Raw genomic sequence first — 26494 nt, forward strand, 5'->3', positions numbered from 1 at the left:
AATAATAATTAAAGCTGCAAGCAGCGATGAACGGGCCCTCGCACACGGGCTCACCGCCGACCGCTGGCTTTAGGAACACAGCAAACGGTGGGCAGTATGCTTTTAATACAGTAAATGTAGGAAAAATAGATCAAAGTCACTTAAATGTGCCAAATTACCTGCTGCCAGCTGGTGGCGCTATGCATATAACTGATTATTGGCATGTAGATGTGTTCAGGCCACCACTTTCATCAAACACATGAAGTTTGGTGCAGATTGACCTTGGTATGTTTGAGTTAGTGAAAGATATGATATATCCTGCTGCCAACAGGTGGCACTATGATAATATCTGAATATTGGCCTTTAGGTGTCTTCAGGCCAGGACTCTTACCAAACCAGTGAAGTTTGAGGCAGATCGGACATTTTATGGCTGAGTTATAACAACTTATATGTCTATGGCGAAACATCAAACTTTGTCATGCCGCCACAGACACGCCCTTTAACGAAAACTCAAGATCTTCACAATTTAACATCTCTAAGGCCTCTAGATCAGAATGGCCAAATATAATGTTGACATCATTAAATCTCTAGGAGGAGTTTGATACAAGTCATTTCCTGTTGCCAACAGGTGGCGCTGTGATTATAATAGAATATTGGCCTTCAGATTTGTTCAGGCCAGGACTCTTATCGAATATGTGAAGTTTGAGGCAAATCGGACATTTTATGGCTGAGTTATAACAAGTTTTACATCCATGGCGAGACCTCAAAATTTGTCAGGCCGCCACGGACACGCCCTTTACCGAAAACTCAAGATCTTCACAATTTAACATCGCTACGGCCTTTATATTAGACTGACTGATTTTGGTGTTGATCTGAATAAATCTCTAGGAGGAGTTGGTTGTAGAGTACAGCATGACACTTCCTGTTGCCTGCAGGTGGCGCTATGACTATAACTGAATATGGGCATCTAGATGTCTTCAGGTCAGGAGTGTTATCACACATGTGAAGTTTGGGACAGATAGGACATTGTATGCCTGAGTTATAGCAACTTCCTTTTTCATGGCGAAACATCGAAATTTGCGAGGCCGCCACGGACACGCCCTCCGATGAAAACTCTAGATCTTCACAATTTAACGTCACAAAGGGCTTTAGACTAGACTCTGCAAATTTGGCGTTGATCCGAATAAATCTGTAGGAGGAGTTCGTTCAAGTACGACACCTGAAAAAGGCAAAAATGACACAAATTTTGCTGAGAATATTAATATTAACCGACTTCCTGTTGGGTTCCGGATTTTGTTCCAAGAGGCTTTTTTGTAGGTATTGGTGAGTTTCATGTGTGTACCGATTTCGGTGCATGTACGTGAATCACAGCTGAAAGCGCACACCGCTGAACGTCTAAAGGTGGCGCTGTCGAGCCATTTTGCCACACCCACTTCTGAAACCCAAATCAGACGTAAATTTTCGCCAGGTTTGATGTGTGTGCAAAGTTTTGTGAGTTTTCGGGAATGTTTAGGTCCTCTAAAATGCGATTCACTTTGGAGAAGAATAATAATAATAATAATAATAATTAAAGCTGCAAGCAGCGATGAACGGGCCCTCGCACACGGGCTCACCGCCGACCGGTGGCTTTAGGAACACAGCAAACGGTGGGCAGTATGCTTTTAATACAGTAAATGTAGGAAAAATAGATCAAAGTCACTTAAATGTGCCAAACTTCCTGCTGCCAGTTGGTGGCGCTATGCCTATAACTGATTACTGGCATGTAGATGTGTTCAGGCCAGCACTTTCATCAAACATATGAAGTTTGGTGCAGATTGACCTTGGTATGTGTGAGTTAGTGCAAGATATGATATATCCTGCTGCCAATAGGTGGCGCTATAATAATATCTGTATATTGGCCTTTAGATGTCTTCAGGCCAGGACTCTTACCAAACATGTGAAGTTTGAGGCAGATCGGACATTTTATGGCTGAGTTCTAACAACTTTTATGTCCATGGCGAAACATCAAATTTTGTCAGGCCGCCATGGACACGCCCTTTAACGAAAACTCAAGATCTTCACAATTTAACATCTCTAAGGCCTCGAGATCAGACTGACCGAATATAATGTTGATATCATTAAATCTCTAGGAGGAGTTTGGTACAAGTCATTTCCTGTTGCCAACAGGTGGCGCTGTGATTATAATAGATTATAGGCCTTCAGATTGGTTCAGGCCAGGACTCTTATCGAACATGTGAAGTTTGAGGCAAATCGGACATTTTATGGCTGAGTTATAACAAGATTTATATCCATGGCGAGACCACGAAATTTGCCAGGCCGCCACGGACACGCCCTTCAACGAAAACTCAAGATCTTCGCAATTTAACATCGCTAAAGCCTTTTTATTAGACTGACCGATTTTGGTGTTGATCTGATTAAATCTCCAGGAGGAATTTGTTGCAGAGTACAACATGACACTTCCTGGTGCCTGCAGGTGGCGCTATGAGTAAAACTGAATATGGGCATGTAGATGTCTTCAGGTCAGGAGTGTTATCACACATGTGAAGTTTGGGGCAGGTCGGGCATTTTATGCCTGAGTTATAGCAACTTCCTTTTTCATGGCGAAACATCGAAATTTGCGAGGCCGCCACAGACACGCCCTCTGATGAAAACTCTAGATCTTCGCAATTTAACGTCACAAAGGCCTTTAGATTAGACTCACCAAATTTGGTGTTGATCCGAATAAATCTCTATTAGGAGTTCGTTCAAGTACGAGGCCTGAAAATGGCAAAAATGACAGAAAATTTGCTGAGAAAATTAAAAATAACCGACTTCCTGTTGGGTGTCAAATTTTGCTCCAAGAGGCTTTTTTGTAGGTATTGGTGAGTTACATGTGTGTACCTATTTTCGTGCATGTACGTGAATCACAGTTGAATGCGCACACCGCGGAACGTGTAAAGGTGGCGCTGTCGAGCCATTTTGCCACACCCACTTCTGCAACCAATATCAGACGTAAATTTTCGCCAGGTCTGATGTGTGTGCGAAGTTTCATGAGTTTTCGGGTTTGTCTAAGCCCTCAAAAATGCGATTCATTTTGGAGAAGAATAATAATAATAATAATAATAATAAACGAAGCAGATCCAATAGGGTCCTCACACCATCGGTGCTCGGGCCCTAATTAAAGCTGCAAGCAGCGATGAACGGGCCCTCGCACCCGGGCTCACCGCCGACCGGTGGCTTTAGGAAAACAGCAAACGGTGGGCAGTATGCTTTTAATACAGTAAATATATGAGAAATATGTCATAAGTCATTTAAATGTGCCAAACTTCCCATTGGCAGCTGGTGGCGCTATGCCTATAAATGATTATTGGCATGTAGATGTGTTCAGGCCAGCACTATTATCAAACATATGAAGTTTGGTGCAGATTGACCTTGGTATGTTTGAGTTAGTGAAAGATATGATATATCCTGGTGTCAACAGGTGGCGCTATGATAATATCTGAATATTGGCCTTTAGGTGTCTTCAGGCCAGGACTCTTACCAAACCTCTGAAGTTTGAGGCAGATCAGACATTTTATGGCTGAGTTATTACACCTATGTCCATGGCAAAACAACAAACTTTGTCAGGCCGCCACGGACACGCCCTTTACTGAAACTCAAGATCTTCACAATTTAACATCTCTAAGGCCTCTAGATCAGACTGACCAAATATAATGTTGATTTCATTAAATGTCTAGGAGGAGTTTGCTATAAACCTAATCCCCTGCAAGGACTTCAGATAATGCCAACTGTGAACCAAATGTGAACATTTTCCCTATATTCTGATGATGATGATGATAAGAACATGTAATTCATGATGATAACAAAATGTTATTATTGCTTGCATTACATTCACCACTTCTGCTTAAATCGTTACCTTTCTGTACAATTTATCTGTGGATATTGCTTTGCTGGTGACTCCTGTTATAAGACATCACTCTTAAGCGCTACATAACTAAGAATCAATAAGGAAAACGGTGCCCAGTTGGCAAATGCATTCACAGTAACCCTCTGCTAGTTTGGATTTTAAGTTTACTGAATTGAAAGGGTTACACTTTAAAATCAACACAGAGACACATACACACAATATATAAAATGTTGCCATCCAGTTTCATTTGTTAACATTAACTATATTAGTTAACATGAACAATAATTAAATAGCATTTATTAATGTTAATTAATATTAAGCTAAAAAAATATTCATATATTGTTTAAAGGTAAATTAGTATCTTTTAGTTTATGTACTGTGAATTAACATGAACATGAACACAGTTCATGTGGGTGTACAGCAATACACAATAAAGTGCTCTATATACGCTTAATTCTTTCAAAATATCTTTAAAAATCAAGTTGAGTGTTTTAATGGGGCGATATATATATAACTGATCTTAAAATGATGGTTTTCGGATGTTTTGAACAGATAACAGCAAAGTTTGTTTTGTTGTCAAAGTTTGTCTTGAAATTTTTAATTATTATAATTTTATATTCAATAAATAACACTATGAAAATATTGTCTACAATGAAGATAAATCACTCATGCTTAAAAGTTGTATTTTTCTTAATCTTTTGCTATGTGACTGAATAGGACAAGTTCATGGTACAGTTCAGTAAAAATAAATAAAAAACAACAACTGCAAAATACAAACAATGAAAGATTTAATGACCCTTTATATTTTCTCAAAATATCAGACATATTTATGTCGATTACGCTACAGCAATGTGCATCTTCCTCAAAGATGGTCTTAAGCAAAACAGCATGTTCCACTGGTCTCTCTCCCTTACACCCCTCCCCCCTTCAGTCACTCTTCAGTGACTCAATGGTGACTGAACACAGACAGGCACAGGCAGAGTGACAGCAGGTTTCTAATTTCTTTTTTTAATTTTCTTTAATTCATTGAAGCTTGTAGAAAATTTATATTAACAGCACTTGCTCAGAATGATTAGATCTCTGTGTGAAAAAAGTTGTAAAGAGTTTGGATGCAGCACTTTAAAGATATAAAAAAATGACGGTTATGTTTTTTACTACATCTTTAAAAAATCACCACGTCAACACCGTTCAAGATATCCAATATCCGCTCGCAATTTAACATCTTCAGAATCTTCTCTTCATGTTAAAAAAGTTTGGTGTGAACAGCTGGTTGTTCTTAGGAGTAGTGTGAATTTGTTTACAGCCTGATTTGTCCAAAAAAACACATTCAAATGGAAATATCCGGCTTCCTGTTGGTCTTAGCTAATGAGTTTAATTTAGAAAGTTGTCCAGATTGATGAGAACAATATATGTACAGAGTTTGGTGACTGTAGGAAAAACTAACCCCCCAACTTTTGTCAAAAGATGGCGCTATAGAGTGCCTGCTCCACGCCCATTTATGACCTTTTGCCAGTGTCTAACTATCATTAATATTGATGTGTGTGTTGAGTTTCATGAAATTCTTAGCATTTTATCTGCCTCGAAAAGACAGGAATCTAATTTTAAAGTTTGACACGTTGCCATGGCAACAGTATTTGATTTATCATCGACCCCTTTACATATTCTTATCGGCCGTGTTTTGACATGATTTTGATGAAGTTTAAAGAAAATCAAGTAAAATTAAGAGGCTGATTTCAAAGCATTTTGAAAATGACACGCTTCCTGCTGCCAGTTGGTGGCGCTATAACTTTGACTTATAATAGTCACATTTATGGAATCGGCATCATACAACGAACAATCTGGTGAAGTTTCATCAGAATCCGGCAATGTGTGCAACAGTTATTAGACACTTCCTGTTTCTCATTTCTCGCCATAACTTTGTCGCCTTGCCACGGCCAAACCGTTCGAGATATCAAAAATCCCCTCGCAATTTAGCGTCCCCAATGTCTTGAGATCATGCTGACCGAGTTTGGTGACAATCGTATGGAAATCCTGGGAGGAGTACGTTAAATTCCAGAGCATGCGCTTTTTACACAGCCCTAAATATCTCACTTCCTGTTGCGTTGAGAAAATGACATAGAGTACAAAAGTTGTTCAGCTCAATGAGTTCTATATGTGTACCGAGTTTCATATGTGTACGTTCAAGTATGTGTGCTATATGGCCCTCAAAATTCCAGGGGGCGCTGTAGAGTCCCCTTGCCACGCCCCGGTACCAGCCTCTGTGACGTCCTGATGGCCGCAGATTCCGACATGTGTGCAAATTTTCAAGAGTTTTTGAGTATGTTAAGACCCCCTTAAGTGCCCGGAAGGTTAACAAAAAATAAAAAAAAAATAAAAAATAAGAATCCTTAGAAGAACAATAGGGCCTTCGCCCTTTTGGGCTCGGGCCCTAATAAACGGAGCAGATTCAATAGGGTCCTCACACCATCGGTGCTCGGGCCCTAATTAAAGCTGCAAGCAGCGATGAACGGGCCCTCGCACCCGGGCTCACCGCCGACCGGTGGCTTTAGGAAAACAGCAAACGGTGGGCATTATGCTTTTAAAACAGTGAATGTAGGAAAAATAGATCAAAGTCACTTAAATGTGCCAAACCTCCTGCTGCCAGCTGGTGGCGCTATGCCTGTAACTGATTATTGACATGTAGATGTGTTCAGGCCAGCACTTTCATCAAACATATGAAGTCTGGTGCAGATTGACCTTGGTAAGTTTAAGTTAGTGCAAGATATGATATATCCTGCTGTCAATAGGTGGCGCTATGATGATATCTGAATATTGGCCTTAAGATGTCTTCAGGCCAGTGCCCGGTTGCATAAAGCACCTTAAGTTTTTCCCTTAAGTATGACACTTAAGGCATGATTTCCCCTTAACTAAGGGAATGACTTAAGGGTGTTGCATATAAGCCCTTGAACACTGCCCTTAGCTAAGGAAAACCGTTAAGTGTTTTACAACAGCTACGCAGGTTTTCAGTTAAAAAATCTACTGTTGCCATGGATACGTTATTTGTTAACGCAGATAGCGGTGTAAGTTTTCACAAAAAAACAATAACATGGATAAGGCAAACAAAAAGGAAAAGAAAAAAAAGCCAAATATGAAAGAAAAGGATCACACGAGACATAAACTTAAAGCGATAATTAACTTAAAACCGAATTCTGTCATTATTTACTCACCCTTGTTTCCTTCCAAACCCATAAGACTTTCATTCATCTTTGGAAAACAAATAAAGACCTCTCATTACTTCTGTCCATTTCGAGTTTTTAAGGGACTCGTGTTAATAAATCTATATTTAAATACAAAAAGACGAGATACTTCTATGCATGACGTGACATTTTATGACTTTTTTTTATTATTTTATCATTCATACTCGAAGCCGGAGGGCGCTCTTGCGCTGACATACCAATCCCGACTCATAGAAGTATCTGATGGAATATAGCATGAATCGCTGTAGCTAAGCTGAAAGGTAAACAAAATAAATACACGATTGCGACAATATATGGTTTATGTGTCTGTTTTAAGTTATCTCCCGGTAGTATACAGGAAAATACAGAAATAAAATATTACAGAAGAATCAAAATTTGAGCTATGCATGTAATTTGAGCAATGAATTACATGTAAATAAATATGTTTAACATATAAAGTTGCCGATCGTGTCTGGTAGAATGTTTTTGGATTGAATCTGCTTGCTGCATAACACTTAAGGGAAAATTTTTCGTACCTTATGTTATACTTAGGGAAATGACAGATAAGGGGCTTTATGCAACACTTAATGGATTTTAAGGGAAACTTAAGAGAAATTCTAAGGGTTTATGACGTTTCACTTAAAGAAACCCTTAAATAACATTTAAGGGATATTTTATGCAACGCCCTTAAGAGTAAGGGAAATTTAAGGGAGAACTTAAGGGAAATTTACACTTAAGGGGCTTTATGCAACCGGGCACTGGACTCTTATCAAACATGTGAAGTTTGAGGCAGATTGGACATTTTATGGCTGAGTTATAACAACTTCTATGTCCATGACCAAACATCAAACTTTGTCAGGCCACCACGGACATGCCCTTCAACGAAAACTCAAGATCTTCGCAATTTAACATCACTTAAGCCTTTTTATTAGACTGACCGATTTTAGTGTTGATCTGTATAAATCTCTTGGAGGAGTTTGTTGTAGAGTACAGCATGACACTTCCTGTTGCCAGCAGGTGGCGCTATGACTATAACTGAATATGGGAATGTAGATGTCTTCAGGTCAGGAGTGTTATCACACATGTGAAGTTTGGGACAGATCGGACATTGTATGCCTGAGTTATAGAAACTTCCTTTTTCATGGCGAAACATCGAAATTTGCGAGACCGCTATGGACACGCCCTCCAATGAAAACTCTAGATCTTCACAATTTAACGTCACAAAGGGCTTTAGATTACACTCAGCAAATTTGGCGTTAATCCGGATAAATCTCTAGGAGGAGTTCGTTCAAGTACGAGGCCTGAAAATGGCAAAAATGACAAAATTTGCTGAGAAAATTAAAAATAACCGACTTCCTGTTGGGTGTCAAATTTTGCTCCAAGAGGCTTTTTTGTAGGTATTGGACCCTATTTTAAATAGTTACCATGTTTTAAGGTCTACAAGCATTTTTAGATATTATTTTAATAGTCTATAAGCATCTGTGAAATAATTATAAACAAATATATTGAAAATAAATACATATTAACTTAGTTGACTTTTTGGCCTTTTTGTATTTGTTTCTCATTCTAATCAAGTGAACTGAGCAGTATAATATAAATATAACTTATAAGATACTTTGTTCTATCAGTGAGAGTGTATATATGTATTTAAATCACATAATTTTTCCTTAAAAGATAAAAAAAATATTTTAATGCTCTTTAAGCACCTATACAAAATAATTATGTAAAATTACACTGACAGTTGTTACGGAATAGACGTGCTGGATGAACGAGACGAAGTCGAGATCAACAATTAATACTATATTTAATATCTTCTTCAAGGAACAGACAGGAACAGGCAGGATAATCCACACACATGAAACAGTAACATCAAATAAAGACCGACATTAACTGAACTGAAAGACAAACTTATAAAGGGTGACTAATCATTAAACACAGGTGACTAATTGTACAAGGACAGGTGCAGGGAATCACACTGACGAAGGGCTAAACCAAATGATAACAAAATGACAGGGGGAGACAATGGGAGAAACCAATAGAACAGACATGAACTGACAGAACTGTGACATTACGCCCCCCTCCGAATAGGCGCGTCCTCGCGCCGTAGAAAAAGAAAAACAAAACAGAAAAGAGGGGCGAAAAAAAAGGAAAATGTCCATGGTGGCTTCGGCGGAGGACGCCACCCCAGGAGGGGGACCAAAACAAAAGTCCAGGTGAAAGACAGTACAGTCCAGAGGGGCGACGACGGAGGGAGGAGCCAGGGAGGACATGGGTGGGGCGTAAGGCAGGAGGAACTGACCCAGACCGCAGCCATGATGACGGCCCACTGTGGAGCCGACGGAGGGAGGAACCATGGTGGACGAAGGCATGCCGACTCCATGGGGCCGACCGACAGAGGCGGAGCAGATGGAGAAGGAGCCCGAGGCGAAGACGGAGAGCCGATGATCCGGGGTGACGCCGAGGATCCGGAGGGCCAAGGTGGAACAGGCTCTGGCGCCCGAGACGGAGGCGGAGTCCCGGAGATCCGCGGCGGAGCCGGAGCGACAGAGGATGTAGGCTGTGCCCGCAGGAAGGAGGAGTCCCAAGGAGCCGGTGGGACGGCGCGACGAGGCACAGCCGGAGGAGCAGAGTCCTGAGGTGACGATGGGGTGACGACTGACCAGGGCGGAGCCGAAAAGACGATGGAGCCCGGTGGAGCTGGTGGATCGACGGGCGACGGTGTAGAGGAGGGCGTCGAGAGCCGTGGTGGAACCGCGGGGTCGAAGGGCCGAGGCGGAGTCCAGGACTCGGAGGCTGGAGGCGGAGCTGAGGGATCCTCCAGCCGAGACGCCGATGGTAGCTGGCAGTCCCGCGGCGAGCCCACTGCACAGGTGGTGGGCTGAGGGTGAGCTGAGGGGCTGTCAGGGGACAGCGGCGGCCAGACGAACATGGCATCAGATGACAGAGGGTGGGTGGGTGGGAATTCCGGGCAGACAGGACAGACGGATATTTCCATATCAAAGTCAATTAAGTTACCAGAGTTATCTTCGATGAGATCCGAGAAAAAGTCTATTAAGTCCCCAGAATTAGGTCCAAGCTCACCCTCAGTGGTGGTGCAGTGGGCAGGGCTCTCTATCGCCCTCTCTCGCTCCACGTGGCAATCCACCGTCGCCGATGTTGCAGTCGGCTCTCGCACCTGGTCAGATGGGTCAGGCTTTGGCTCTGTCGCTCTCGGCTCTGGCTCTCCATCTGCGGTGGGTTCGGGCTGCAACTCCGCATGTCGGGGTGATGTTTGGCTGGGTTCTGGGTCTGGAGTGGGGCTGACGTCCTCCTTGACGATGTCGACAGTCCAGGATGACTGGCAGGACGCCAACACCCACTCGATGACATCCGGCAGGCTCTCTTGAGGACCCTCCCCGGATAGCAGCGCCTTGGTGGCAGAGTTCAGTCCTAGGCGGTAGTGGACGCATAGGCTGCTATCCGGGAAGTGTGACTGGTTTGCCAGGAAGAGAAACTCACGTGTGTGGTCCTCAAGAGAGCGTTCCCCCTGCCTCAGGAGGATCAGGAGAACTGTGGGGTCCATGAAGAAAAACCAAAAAAAAAACAAAACACTGAGGCTAACAAAACGAAAAAATAAACGTAGGGGAAGGTGCCGGAAAAAACTGTTTCGGTCGGTCTTTCTGTTACGGTACAGACGTGCTGGATGAACGAGACGAAGTCGAGATCAACAATTAATACTATATTTAATATCTTCTTCAAGGAACAGACAGGAACAGGCAGGATAATCCACACACATGAAACAGTAACATCAAATAAAGACCGACATTAACTGAACTGAAAGACAAACTTATAAAGGGTGACTAATCATTAAACACAGGTGACTAATTGTACAAGGACAGGTGCAGGGAATCACACTGACGAAGGGCTAAACCAAATGATAACAAAATGACAGGGGGAGACAATGGGAGAAACCAATAGAACAGACATGAACTGACAGAACTGTGACAACAGTACAGTACATATCAACTGATTCTATGGATTATTGTCATTCTTATACACTGACAATGAGCTAAATAGCATTAGAGGTCAAACGATTCCTTATCTTATGAGGACCTCTAGTGTTCATCCCTGGTATTAGAGCTTTAATCTGACGAATTTATTTGACACTTTTAATGTTTTTGGGGCCTCTGAGCATGATAACATTTTGAAACTACGCGTATTTTTTTATGATGAGTAAGAATAATGCAATTTAAAGATATATGAAAATAACTCTTCATCTTTTTTATTGTTACTTTCATAAATCACCACATCAACACCGTTCAAGATATCCCAAAGCCGTTCACAATATAGGGAACATTTTCCCTATATTCTGAGGATGATGATAAGAACATGTAATTCATGATGATAACAAAATGTTATTATTGCTTGCTTTACGTCCACCACTTCTGCTTAAATGTCATCGTTACCTATCTGTTCCATTTGTGTGTGGACATTGCTTTGCAGGTGACTCCTGTTATAAGACATCACTCTTAAGCGCTACATAACTAAGAATCAATTAGGAAAACGGTGCCCAGTTGGCACATGCATTCACAGTAACCCTCTGCCAGTTTGGATTTAGAGTTTACAGAAATGAAAGGGTTACATTTTTAAATCAACACACAGACAAATACACACTAAATATACAACTTTACCATCCAGTTTCATTTGTTAACATTGTTAACATGAACAATAATAAATAGCATTTATTAATGTTAATTAATATTAACCTAAAAAAGTACTCATATATTGTTTAAAGGTAAATTTGTATCTTTTAACATAGTGTATGTACTGTGAATTAACATGAACATGAACACAGTTCATGTGGGTATACAACAATAAACAATAAAGTGCTCAATAAACGCTTCATTCTTTCAAAATATCTTTAAAAATCAAGTTGGGTATTGTAATGGGGCGATATATAAATATAACTCATCTTAAAATGGTACAATTTTCAGATGTTTTGAACAGATAACAGCAAAGTTTGTTTTGTTGTCAAAGTTTGTCTTGAAATTGTTAGTGTTTTTTTTTTATTGAATCAAAAATTTTAATTATGAAAATAAATGTCTATCAATGAAGATAAATCGCTCATGCTAAAAAGCTGTATTTTTCTTAATCTTTTGCTATGTGACTGAATAGGACAAGTTCATGGTACAGTTCAGTAAAAAATAAATAAAAAACAACAACTGCAATATACAAAGAATGAAAGAGTTTGTGACCCTTTATATTTTCTCAAAGATCAGACTCTCAAAGTTCAGACTTATTTATGCAGATTAAACTACAGCAATGTGCAATGTGCAAATTGCATCTTCCTCAAAGATGGTCTTAAGCAAAACAGCATGTTCCACTGGTCTCTCTCCCTTTCACCCCTCCCCCCTTCAGTCACTCTTAGTGTCAACACAGACTGTCAGCCCAGTGACAACAGTTTACTGATTTCTTTTTTTAATTTTCTTTAATTCATAGAAGCTTGAATAACTATGATATTACCAGCACTTGCTCATAATGATTAGATCTCTGTGTGAAAAAAGTTTTAAAGAGTTTGGATGCTGCACTTTAAAGATATAAAAAATTAGGGTTATGTTTTTTAAAAAATCACCACGTCAACACCGTTCAAGATATCCCAAATCCGCTCGCAATTTAACATCTTCAGAATCTTCTCTTCATGTTAAAAAAGTTTGGTGTGAATACCTTGTTATTCTTAGAAGGAGTGTGAATTTGTTTACAGCCTGATTTTTCCAAAAATCCACATTCAAATCAAAATAGCCGGCTTCCTGTTGGTCTTAGCTAATGAGTTTGATTTAGAAAGTTGTCCAGATTGATGAGAACAATATATGTACAGAGTTTGGTGACTGTAGGAAAAACTAACCCCCCAACTTTTGTCAAAAGATGGCGCTATAGAGTGCCTGCTCCACGCCCATTTATGACCTTTTGCCAGTGTCTAACTATCATTAATATTGATGTGTGTGTTGAGTTTCATGAAATTCTAAACATGTTATCTGCTTCGAAAAGACAGGAATCTAATTTTAAAGTTTAACACGTTGCCATGGCAACAGCATTTGATTTATCATCGTACCCTTTACATATTCTTATCGGCCGTGTTTTGACATTATTTTGATGAAGTTTGAAGAAAATCAAGTAAAATTAAGAGGCTGATTTCAACGCATTTTGAAAATGACACGCTTCCTGCTACCAGTTGGTGGCGCTATAACTTTGACTCATAATAGTCACATTTATGGAATCGGCATCATACAACGAACAATCTGGTGAAGTTTCATCAGAATCAGGCAATGTGTGCAACAGTTATTAGACACTTCCTGTTTCTCATTTCTCGCCATAACTTTGTCGCCTTGCCACGGCCAAACCGTTCGAGATATCAAAAATCCCCTCGCAATTTAGCGTCCCCAATGTCTTGAGATCATGCTGACCGAGTTTGGTGACAATCGTATGGAAATCCTGGGAGGAGTACGTTAAATTCCAGAGCATGCGCTTTTTAAACAGCCCTAAATATCTCACTTCCTGTTGCGTTAAGATAATGACATAGAGTACAAAAGTTGTTCAGCTCAATGAGTTCTATATGTGTACCGAGTTTCATATGTGTACGTTCAAGTATGTGTGCTATATGGCCCTAAAAATTCCAGGGGGCGCTGTAGAGTCCCCTTGCCACGCCCCGGTACCAGCCTCTGTGACGTCCTGATGGCCGCAGATTCCGACATGTGTGCAAATTTTCAAGAGTTTTTGAGCATGTTAAGACCCCCTTAAGTGCCCGGAAGGTTAACAAAAAATAAAAAAAAAAAAAATAAGAATCCTTAGGAAAACAAGAGGGCCTTCGCCCATTCTGGGCTCGGGCCCTAATTAAAGCTGCAAGCAGCGATGAACGGGCCCTCGCACACGGGCTCACCGCCGACCGGTGGCTTTAGGAACACAGCAAACGGTGGGCAGTATGCTTTTAATACAGTAAATGTAGGAAAAATAGATCAAAGTCACTTAAATGTGCCAAACTTCCTGCTGCCAGCTGGTGGCGCTATGCCTATAACTGATTATTGGCATGTAGATGTGTTCAGGCCAGCACTTTGATCAAACATATGAAGTTTGGTGCAGATTGACCTTGGTATGTGTGAGTTAGTGCAAGATATGATATATCCTGCTGCCAATAGGTGGCGCTATAATAATATCTGTATATTGGCCTTTAGATGTCTTCAGGCCAGGACTTTTACCAAACATGTGAAGTTTGAGGCAGATCGGACATTTTATGGCTGAGTTATAACAACTTTTATGTCCATGGCGAAACATCAAATTTTGTCAGGCCGCCATGGACACGCCCTTTAACGAAAACTCAAGATCTTCACAATTTAACATCTCTAAGGCCTCGAGATCAGACTGACCAAATATAATGTTGATATCATTAAATCTCTAGGAGGAGTTTGGTACAAGTCATTTCCTATTGCCAACAGGTGGCGCTGTGATTGTAATAGAATATAGGCCTTCAGATTGGTTCAGGCCAGGACTCTTATCGAACATGTGAAGTTTGAGGCAAATCGGACATTTTATGGCTGAGTTATAACAAGTTTTATATCCATGGCGAGACCACGAAATTTGCCAGGTCGCCACGGACACACCCTTCAACGAAAACTCAAGATCTTTGCAATTTAACATCATTAAGGCCTTTATATTAGACTGACCGATTTTGGTGTTGATCTGATTAAATCTTTTGGAGGAGTTTGTTGCAGAGTACAGCATGACACTTCCTGGTGCCAGCAGGTGGCGCTATGAGTAAAACTGAATATGGACATGTAGATGTCATCAGGTCAGGAGTGTTATCACACATGTGAAGTTTGGGGCAGATCGGGCATTTTATGCCTGAGTTATAGCAACTTCCTTTTTCATGGCGAAGCATCGGAATTTGCCAGGCCGCCACGGACACGCCCTCTGATGAAAACTCTAGATCTTCGCAATTTAACGTCACAAAGGGCTTTAGATTAGACTCACCAAATTTGCCGTTGATCCGAATAAATCTCTAGGAGGAGTTCGTTCAAGTATGACGCCTGAAAATGGCAAAAATTACACAAATTTTGCTAAGAAAATTAAAAATAACCGACTTCCTGTTGGATGTCAAATTTTGCTCCAAGAGGCTTTTTTGTAGGTATTGGTGAGCTAGATGTGTGTACCGATTTCCGTGCATGTACGTGAATCACAACTGAAAGCGCACACCGCGGAACGTGTAAAGGTGGCGCTATCGAGCCATTTTGCCACACCCACTTCTGCAACCCATATCAGACGTAAATTTTCGCCAGGTCTGATGTGTGTGCGAAGTTTCATGAGTTTTCGGGTATGTCTAAGCCCTCAAAAATGCGATTCATTTTGGAGAAGAATAATAATAATAATAATAATAATTAAAGCTGCAAGCAGCGATGAACGGGCCCTCGCACACGGGCTCATCGCCGACCGGTGGTTTTAGGAACACAGAAAATGGTGGGTAGTATGCTTTTAATACAGTAAAAATAGGAGAAATATGTCAAAGTCACTTAAATGTGCCAAATTTCCTGCTGCCAGCTGGTGGCGCTATGCCTATAACTGATTATTGGCATGTAGATGTGTTCAGGCCACCACTTTCATCAAACATATGAAGTTTGGTGCAGATTGACCTTGGTATGCTTGAGTTAGTGAAAGATATGATATATCCTGCTGCCAACAGGTGGCGCTATGATAATATCTGAATATTGGCCTTTAGGTGTCTTCAGGCCAGGACTCTTACCAAACCTGTGAAGTTTGAGGCAGATCGGACATTTTATGGCTGAGTTATAACAACTTCTATGTCCATGGCGAAACGTCAAACTTTGTCACGCCGCCACGGACACGCCCTTTAACGAAAACTCAAGATCTTCGCAATTTAACATCTCTAAGGCCTCTAGATCAGACTGACCAAATATAATGTTGATATCATTAAATCTCTAGGAGGAGTTTGATACAAGTCATTTCCTGTTGCCAACAGGTGGCGCTGTGATTATAATAGAATATTGGCCTTCAGATGTGTTCAGGCCAGGACTCTTATCGAATATGTGAAGTTTGAAGCAAATCGGACATTTTATGGCTGAGTTATAACAAGTTTTATATCCATGGCGAGACCTCGAAATTTGTCAGGCCGCCACGGACACGCCCTTTACCGAAAACTCAAGATCTTCACAATTTAACATCACTAAGGCCTTTATATTAGACTGACCGATTTTGGTGTTGATCTGTATAAATCTCTAGGAGGAGTTGGTTGTAGAGTACAGCATGACACTTCCTGTTGCCAGCAGGTGGCGCTATGACTATAACTGAATATGGATATGTAGATGTCATCAGGTCAGGAGTGTTATCACACATGTGAAGTTTGGGACAGATCGGACATTTTATGCCTAAGTTATAGCAACTTCCTTTTTCATGGCGAAACATCGAAATTTGCGAGGCCGCCACGGACACGCCCTTCGATGAAAACTCTAGATCTTCACAATTTAACGTCACAAAGGGCTTTAGATTAGACTCACCAAATTTGCTGTTGATCGGAGTAAATCTCTAGGAGGAGTTCGTTCAAGTACGACGCCTGAAAATGGCAAAAATGACACAAATTTTGCTAAGAAAATTAATAATAACCGACTTCCTGTTGGGTCTCGGATTTTGTCCCAGGAGGCTTTTTTGTAGGTATTGGTGAGCTACATGTGTGTACCGATTTTCATGCATGTACGTGAATCATAGCTGAAAGCGCACACCGCGGAACGTGTAAAGGTGGCGCTATCGAGCCGTTTTGCCACACCCATCTCTGAAACCCATATCAGACATCCATTTTCGCCAGGTTTGATGTGTGTGCAAAGTTTCATGAGTTTTCGGGTATGTTTAGGCCCTCAAAAATGCGATTCATTCCGGAGAAGAAGAATAATAATAATAATAATTAAAGCTGCAAGCAGCGATGACCGGGCCCTCGCCGTCTGTGCAGTCGCCATCCCGATAGCATCAGGAAAACGGTGCCCAGTTGGCACATGCATTCACAGTAACCCTTTGGACTAACCCTAACTGTCTCTCCTCCTCTCTGACTCTTTCTCTTACCACCCATCCCCCCTCCTTACACTCAGCCACTTACCACACAAACACACACATAGAGTGCAGAGCAGAGTGAGATCAGATATGTTTTTTAATTTTCTTTCATTCGTGGAGTTTTGTATAATTATGAAATGAACTGTGTTTGATCAGAATGAATAGTTATTTGTATGAAAAAAGATTCAAAGAGTTAGGATGCTGCACTTTAAATATATAATAAATCATTGAAAATTGAAAATGGAAAATGAAATTCTAAGCACACTATCTGCCTTAAAAACACAGGAAACAAATATTTGAATGTATTTTTTATTTTTATTTATTTGCCATGGCAACAGCATTTGATGCATCAGGGACGCCTTTACAGACTCTCGTCGGCCGTGTTTTTACATTATTCTGATGAAGTTTGAAGAAAATCTAGTACAAATATATTGTTCGTTGTTCGTTCGTGTTTGTTAGTTCATTAACCATTGTTAACAAAAGAGACCCTATTTTAAATAGTTACCATGTTTTATGATCTACAACCATTTTTAAATATTATTTTAATGATCTATAAGCATCTGTGAAATAATTATAAACAAATATATTAAAAATAAATACATATTAACTTAGTTGATGTATTTGTTTCTCATTCTAATTAAGTGAACTGAGCAGTATAGTGTCATACCTATAAGATTTTTTATTCTATCAGTGAGAGTGTATATATGTATATAAATCATATAATTTTTCCTTAAAAGATTAAAAAAAGATTTTAATGCTCTTTAAGCACCTATAAAAAATAATTATGTAAAAGTACATTGACAGTACGGTATATATCAACTGATTCTATGGATTATTTTCATTCTTATACACTGAGAATGAGCTAAATAGCATTAGAGGTCAAACGATTCCTTATCTTATGAGGACCTCTAGTGTTCATCCCTGGTACTAGAGCTTTAATCTGACAAATTTATGTGACACTTTTAATGTTTTTGGGGCCTCTGAGCATGATAACATTTTGAAACTACACGTATTTCCTAAGAATTTCTTGTTCTTTATATGTAAAAAGTTTTGATGAGTTAGAATAATGCAATTTAAAGATATATGGAAATAACTCTTCATCTTTTTTACTGTTACTTTCATAAATCACCACATCAACACCATTCAAGATATCCCAAAGCCGTTCACAATTTAACATCTTCAGTATCTTGGCATCACGTTGACAAAGTTTGGTGTGCACTGTCTGATTCTGCTATGAGTGATATGAATTTATTCACAGCTATATTTTTCCAAAAATCCACATTCAAATCAAAATAGCTGATTTCCTGTTGGTCGTAGCTAATGGGTGTAAATTAGAAAGTTGTCTGGCTTGATGAGACCAATATACCGACCAAGTTTGATGTCTGTAGCTACAACTAACCCTCCAACTTTTGTCAAAAGGTGGCGCTATAGAGTGTCTCCAACAAATCACCACATCAACACCGTTCAAGATATCCCAAAGCCGTTCACAATATAGGGAACATTTTCCCTATATTCTGAGGATGATGATAACAAAATGTTATTATTGCTTGCTTTACGTCCACCACTTCTGCTTAAATGTCATCGTTACCTATCTGTACAATTTGTGTGTGGATATTGCTTTGCAGGTGACTCCTGTTATAAGACATCACTTTTAAGTGCTACATAACTAAGAAAGAATCAATTAGGAAAACGGTGCCCAGTTGGCACATGCATTCACAGTAACCCTCAGTCAGTTGGATTTAAAGTTTACTAAATTGAAAGGGTTAAACTTTAAAATCAACACACAGACACATACACACAATATATAAAATTACCAACCAGTTTCATTTGTTAACATTAACTATATTAGTTAACATGAACAATAATTAAATAGTATTTATTAATGTTAATTAATATTAAGCTAAAAAAAGTATTCATATATTGTTTAATGGTAATAGTATATTTTAACATTAGTTTATGAACTGTGAATTAACATGAACATGAACACAGTTCATGTGGGTGTACAGCAATACACAAAGTGCTCTATAAACGCTTCTTTCTTTCAAAATATCTTTAAAAATCAAGTTGAGTATTGTAATGGGGCGATATATATATAACTGATCTTAAAATGGTAAAATTTTCAGATGTTTTGAACAGATAACAGCAAAGTTTGTTTTGTTGACAAAGTTTGTCTTGAAACTGTTAATTAAAATGTTATATTCAATAAATAACACTATGAAAATAAATGTCTATCAATGAAGATAAACCGCTCATGCTAAAAAGTTGTATTTTTCTTAATCTTTTGCTATGTGACTGAATAGGACATGTTCATGGTACAGTTCAGTAAAAAATAAATAAAAAAACAACAACTGCAAAATACAAACAATGAAAGACTTAGGGACCCTTTATATTTTCTCAAAATATCAGACTCTCAAAGATCAAACATATTTATGTAACATCAATGTGCATTTTTTCCTCAAAGATGGTCTTTAGCAAGACAGCATGTTCTACTCTCTCTCCCTCTCTCCCTTTCACCCCTCCCCCTTCAGTCTCTCTTCAGTCACTCAATGGTAGTCACTCAATGGTGACTGAACACAGACACTCAAGGCAGAGTGACAGCAGGCTTCTGATTTCTTTTTTTAATTTTCTTTAATTCGTAGAAGCTTGAATTAAATTGATATTTACAGCACTTGCTCAGAATGATAAGATCTCTGTGTGAAAAAAGTTTTAAATAGTTAAGATGCTGCACTTTAAAGATATAGAAAATGACGGTTATACATCTTTAAAAAATCACCACGTCAACACCGTTCAAGATATCCCAAAACCGCTCGCAATTTAACATCTTCAGAATCTTCTCTCCATGTTAAAAAAGTTTGGTGTGAACAGCTTGTTCTTCTTAGGAGGAGTATAAATTTGTTTACAGCCTGATTTTTCCAAAAATCCACATTCAAATCAAAATAGCCGGCTTCCTGTTGGTGTTAGCTAATTAGTTTAATTTAGAAAGTTGTCCAGATTGATGAAAACAATATATGTACAGAGTTTGGTGACTGTAGGAAAAACTAACCCCCCAACTTTTGTCAAAAGATGGCGCTATAGAGTGCCTGCTCCACGCCCATTTATGATCTTTTGCCAGTGTCTAACTATCATTAATATTGATGTGTGTGTTGAGTTTCATGAAATTCTAAGCATGTTAACTGCCTCGAAAAGACAGGAATCTAATTTTAAAGTTTGAGACGTTGCCATGGCAACAGCATTTGATTTATCATCGACCCCTTTACACATTCTTATCGGCCGTGTTTTGACATGATTTTAATGAAGTTTAAAGAAAATCAAGTAAAATTAAGAGGCTGATTTCAAAGCATTTTGAAAATGACACGCTTCCTGCTGCCAGTTGGTGGCGCTATAACTTTGACTCATAATAGTCACCTTTATGGAATCGGCATCATACAACGAACAATCTGGTGAAGTTTCATCAGAATCAGGCAATGTGTGCAACAGTTATTAGACACTTCCTGTTTCTCATTTCTCGCCATAACTTTGTCGCCTTGCCATGGCCAAACCGTTCGAGATATCAAAAATCCCCTCGCAATTTAGCGTCCCCAATGTCTTGAGATCATGCTGACCGAGTTTGGTGACAATCCAATGAAATTCCTGGGAGGAGTACGTTAAATTCCAGAGCATGCGCTTTTTATACAGCCCTAAATATCTCACTTCCTGTTGCATTGAGAAAATGACATAGAGTACAAAAGTTGTTCAGCTCAATGAGTTCTATATGTGTACCGAGTTTCATATGTGTACGTTCAAGTATGTGTGCTATATGGCCCTCAAAATTCCAGGGGGCGCTGTAGAGTCCCCTTGCCACGCCCCGGTACCAGCCTCTGTGGCGTCCTGATGGCCGCAGATTCCGACATGTGTGCAAATTTTCAAGAGTTTTTGAGTATGTTAAGACCCCCTTAAGTGCCCGGAAGGTTAACAAAAAATAAAAAAAAAAAAAAAAAAAATAAGAATCCTTAGAAGAACAATAGGGCCTTCGCCCTTTTGGGCTCGGGCCCTAATAAACGAAGCAGATCCAATAGGGTCCTCACACCATCGGTGCTCGGGCCCTAATAAACGAAGCAGATCCAATAGGGTCCTCACACCATCGGTGCTCGGGCCCTAATAATAATAAACGGAGCAGATTCAATAGGGTCCTCACACCATCGGTGCTCGGGCCCTAATTAAAGCTGCAAGCAGCGATGAACGGGCCCTCGCACCCGGGCTCACCGCCGACCGGTGGCTTTAAGAAAACAGCAAACGGTGGGCAGTATGCTTTTAATACAGTAAATGTAGGAAAAATAGATCAAAGTCACTTAATTGTGCCAAACTTCCTGCTGCCAGCTGGTGGCGCTATGCCTATAACTGATTATTGGCATGTAGATGTGTTCAGGCCACCACTTTCATCAAACATATGAAGTTTGGTGCAGATTGACCTTGGTATGTTTGAGTTAGTGAAAGATATGATATATCCTGCTGCCAACAGGTGACGCTATGATAATATCTGAATATTGGCCTTTAGGTGTCTTCAGGCCAGGACTCTTACCAAACCTGTGAAGTTTGAGGCAGATCAGACATTTTATGGCTGAGTTATAACAACTTCTATGTCAATGGCGAAACATCAAACTTTGTCAGGCCGCCACAGACACGCCCTTTAACGAAAACTCAAGATCTTCGCAATTTAAAATCTTTAAGGCCTCTAGATCAGAATGACCAAATATAATGTTAATATCATTAAATCTCTAAGAGGAGTTTGATACAAGTCATTTCCTGTTGCCAACAGGTGGCGCTGTGATTATAATAGAATGTTGGCCTTGAGATGTGTTTAGGCCAGGACTCTTATCGAATATGTGAAGTTTGAGGCAAATCGGACATTTTATGGCTGAGTTATAACAAGTTTTATATCCATGGCGAGACCTCGAAATTTGTCAGGCCGCCGCGGACACGCCCTTTACCGAAAACTCAAGATCTTTACAATTTAACATCGCTAAGGCCTTTATATTAGACTGACCGATTTTGGAGTTGATCTGTATAAATCTCTAGGAGGAGTTGGTAGTAGAGTACAGCATGACACTTCCTGTTGCCTGCAGGTGGCGCTATGACCATAACTGAATATGGGCATGTAGATGTCTTCAGGTCAGGAGTGTTATCACACATGTGAAGTTTGGGACAGATTGGACATTTTATGCCTAAGTTATAGCAACTTCCTTTTTCATGGCGAAACATCGAAATTTGCGAGGCCGCCACGGACACGCCCTCTGATGAAAACTCTAGATCTTCACAATTTAACGTCACAAAGGGCTTTAGATTAGACTCACCAAATTTGGTGTTGATCGGAATAAATCTCTAGGGGGAGTTCGTTCAAGTATGACACCTGAAAATGGCAAAAAAGACACAAATTTTGCTGAGTAAATTAATAATAACCGACTTCCTGTTGGGTTTCGGATTTTATCTCAAGAGGCTTTTTTGTAGGTATTGGTGTTTTACATGTGTGTACCGATTTTTGTGCATGTACGATAATCACAGCTGAATGCGCACACCGCGGAACGTGTAAAGGTGGCGCTATTGAGCCATTTTGCCACACCCACTTCTGCAACCCATATCAAACGTCCATTTTCGCCAGGTCTGATGTGTGTGCAAAGTTTCGTTAGTTTTCGGGTATGTTTAGGCCCTCAAAAATGCGATTCATTCCGGATAAGAAGAATAATAATAATAATTAAAGCTGCAAGCAGCGATGAACGGGCCCTCGCACCCGGGCTCACCGCCGACCGGTGGCTTTAGGAAAACAGCAAACGGTGGGCAGTATGCTTTTAATACAGTAAATGTAGGAAAAATAGATAAAAGTCACTTAATTGTGCCAAACTTCCTGCTGCCAGCTGGTGGCGCTATGCCTATAACTGATTATTGGCATGTAGATGTGTTCAGGCCACCACTTTCATCAAACATAAGAAGTTTGGTGCAGATTGACCTTGGTATGTTTGAGTTAGTGAAAGATATGATATATCCTGCTGCCAACAGGTGGCGCTATGATAATATCTGAATATTGGCCTTTAGGTGTCTTCAGGCCAGGACTCTTACCAAACCTGTGAAGTTTGAGGCAGATCGGACATTTTATGGCTGAGTTATAACAACTTCTATGTCCATGGCGAAACATCAAACTTTGTCACGCCGCCACAGACACGCCCTTTAACGAAAACTCAAGATCTTCGCAATTTAACATCTCTAAGGCCTCTAGATCAGACTGACCAAATATAATGTTGATATTATTAAATCTCTAAGAGGAATTTTATACAAGTCATTTCCTGTTGCCAACAGGTGGCGCTGTGATTATAATAGAATATTGGCCTTCAGATGTGTTCAGGCCAGGACTCTTATCTAATATGTGAAGTTTGAGGCAAATCGGACATTTTATGGCTGAGTTATAACAAGTTTTATATCCATGGCGAGACCTCGAAATTTGTCAGGCCGCCACGGACACGCCCTTTACCGAAAACTCAAGATCTTCACAATTTAACATCGCTACGGCCTTTATATTAGACTGACCGATTTTGGTGTTGATCTGAATAAATCTCTAGGAGGAGTTGGTTGTAGAGTACAGCATGACACTTCCTGTTGCCTGCAGGTGGCGCTATGACTGTAACTGAATATGGGCATGTAGATGTCTTCAGGTCAGGTGTGTTATCACACATGTGAAGTTTGGGACAGATAGGACATTGTATGCCTGAGTTATAGCAACTTCCTTTTTCATGGCGAAACATCGAAATTTGCGAGGCCGCCACGGACACGCCCTCCGATGAAAACTCTAGATTTTCACAATTTAACGTCACAAAGGGCTTTAGACTAGACTCTGCAAATTTGGTGTTGATCCGAATAAATCTGTAGGAGGAGTTCGTTCAAGTACGACACCTGAAAAAGGCAAAAATGACACAAATTTTGTTGAGAATATTAATATTAACCGACTTCCTGTTGGGTTCCGGATTTTGCTCCAAGAGGCTTTTTTGTAGGTATTGGTGTGTTACATGTGTGTACCGATTTCCGTGCATGTACATGAATCACAGCTGAAAGCGCACACCGCGGAACGTGTAAAGGTGGCGCTGTCGAGCCATTTTGCCACACCCACTTCTGAAACCCATATCAGACGTAAATTTTCGCCAGGTCTGATGTGTGTGCGAAGTTTCATGAGTTTTCGGGTATGTCTAAGCCCTCAAAAATGCGATTCATTTTGGAGAATAATAATAATAATAATAATAATAATAATAATAATAAACGAAGCAGATCCAATAGGGTCCTCACACCATCGGTGCTCGGGCCCTAATTAAAGCTGCAAGCAGCGATGAACGGGCCCTCGCACACGGGCTCACCGCCGACCGGTGGCTTTTGAAACACAGCTAATGGTGGGCAGTATGCTTTTAATCCAGTAAAAATAGGAAAAATTATGTCAAAGTCACTTAAATGTGCCAAATTTCCTGCTGCCAGCTGGTGGCGCTATGCCTATAACTGATTATCGGCATGTAGATGTGTTCAGGCTGGCACTTTCATCAAACATATGAAGTTTGGTGCAGATTGACCTTGGTATGTTTGAGTTAGTGAAAGATATGATATATCCTGCTGCCAACAGGTGGCGCTATGATAATATCTGAATATTGGCCTTTAGGTGTCTTCAGGCCAGGACTCTTACAAAACCTGTGAAGTTTGAGGCAGATCGGACATTTTATGGCTGAGTTATAACAACTTCTATGTCCATGGCGAAACATCAAACTTTGTGACGCCGCCACGGACACGCCCTTTAACGAAAACTCAAGATCTTCACAATTTAACATCTCTAAGGCCTCTAGATCAGACTGAGCAAATATAAAGTTTATATCATTAAATCTCTAGGAGGAGTTTGCTACAAGTCATTTCCTGTTGCCAACAGGTGGCGCTGTGATTATAATAGAATATTGGCCTTCAGATTTGTTCAGGCCAGGACTCTTATCGAATATGTGAAGTTTGAGGCAAATCGGACATTTTATGGCTGAGTTATAACAAGTTTTATATCCATGGCGAGACCTCGAAATTTGTCAGGCCGCCACGGACACGCCCTTCAACGAAAACTCAAGATCTTCGCAATTAAACATCACTAAAGCCTTTATATTAGACTGACCGATTTTGGTGTTGATCTGTATAAATCTCTAGGAGGAGTTTTTTGCAGAGTACAGCATGACACTTCCTGTTGCCAGCAGGTGGCGCTATGACTATAACTGAATATAGACATATAGATGTCATCAGGTCAGGAGTGTTATCACACATGTGAAGTTTGGGACAGATCGGACATTTTATGCCTGAGTTATAACAACTTCCTTTTTCATGGCGAAGCATCGAAATTTGCCAGGCCGCCACGGACACACCCTCCGATGAAAACTCTAGATCTTCGCAATTTAACGTCACAAAGGGCTTTAGATTAGACTCAGCAAATTTGGCGTTGATCCGAATAAATCTCTAGGAGGAGTTCGTTCAAGTATGACGCCTGAAAATGGCAAAAATTACACAAAATTTGCTGAGAAAATTAAAAATAACCGACTTCCTGTTGGGTGACAAATTTTGCTCCAAGAGGCTTTTTTGTAGGTATTGGTGAGTTACATGTGTGTACCGATTTTCGTGCATGTACGTGAATCACAACTGAAAGCGCACACCGCGGAACGTGTAAAGGTGGCGCTATCGAGCCATTTTGCCACACCCATCTCTGAACCCCATATCAGACGTACATTTTCGCCAGGTTTGATGTGTGTGCAAAGTTTCATGAGTTTTCGGGTATGTTTAGGCCCTCAAAAATGCGATTCATTCCGGAGAAGAAGAATAATAATAAGAAACGGAGCAGATCCAATAGGGTCCTCACACCATCGGTGCTCGGGCCCTAATAATAATAATAATAAACGGAGCAGATTCAATAGGGTCCTCACACCATCGGTGCTCGGGCCCTAAATATTTACTTAACACTGAACATTTTTAACATTATAGTAGCAATTATAGCCTAGCAACAAAGCACAATTGAACTTAAAATTAATAAGTTAGTAAAATAATATTCTTTGCCCATTTTTAAGACCCCCTTCTTGAATCAGGCATGTGCTTTTAGTTTACAGATAAATGGAGCCTTGCTGAGCAAAGGAGAATGTTATAATAAATGTATTAATAGAGCTGTTGTAATGATTGTTATTATTATTTTTGTCTTTTTAATTTTATTTTACAGAACAACAGTAAAATTACAATACTAACATTTATAAATGTTGACTTTTATTTTGGCGGAAACCAACAAGACCTCAGTACTGCTTTTTGCTGACAG

General features: G+C 40.1%; 1 protein-coding gene across 1 annotated transcript in view; it reads left to right on the top strand.

Moving 5' to 3' along the window:
• smg1 (SMG1 nonsense mediated mRNA decay associated PI3K related kinase) overlaps positions 1-26494 on the top strand; it is a 110144-nt gene that overhangs the window by 57069 nt on the left and 26581 nt on the right.

Source organism: Garra rufa, chromosome 1 (genome assembly GCF_049309525.1).
Source record: "Garra rufa chromosome 1, GarRuf1.0, whole genome shotgun sequence".
NCBI classification, from domain to species: Eukaryota; Metazoa; Chordata; class Actinopteri; order Cypriniformes; family Cyprinidae; genus Garra; species Garra rufa.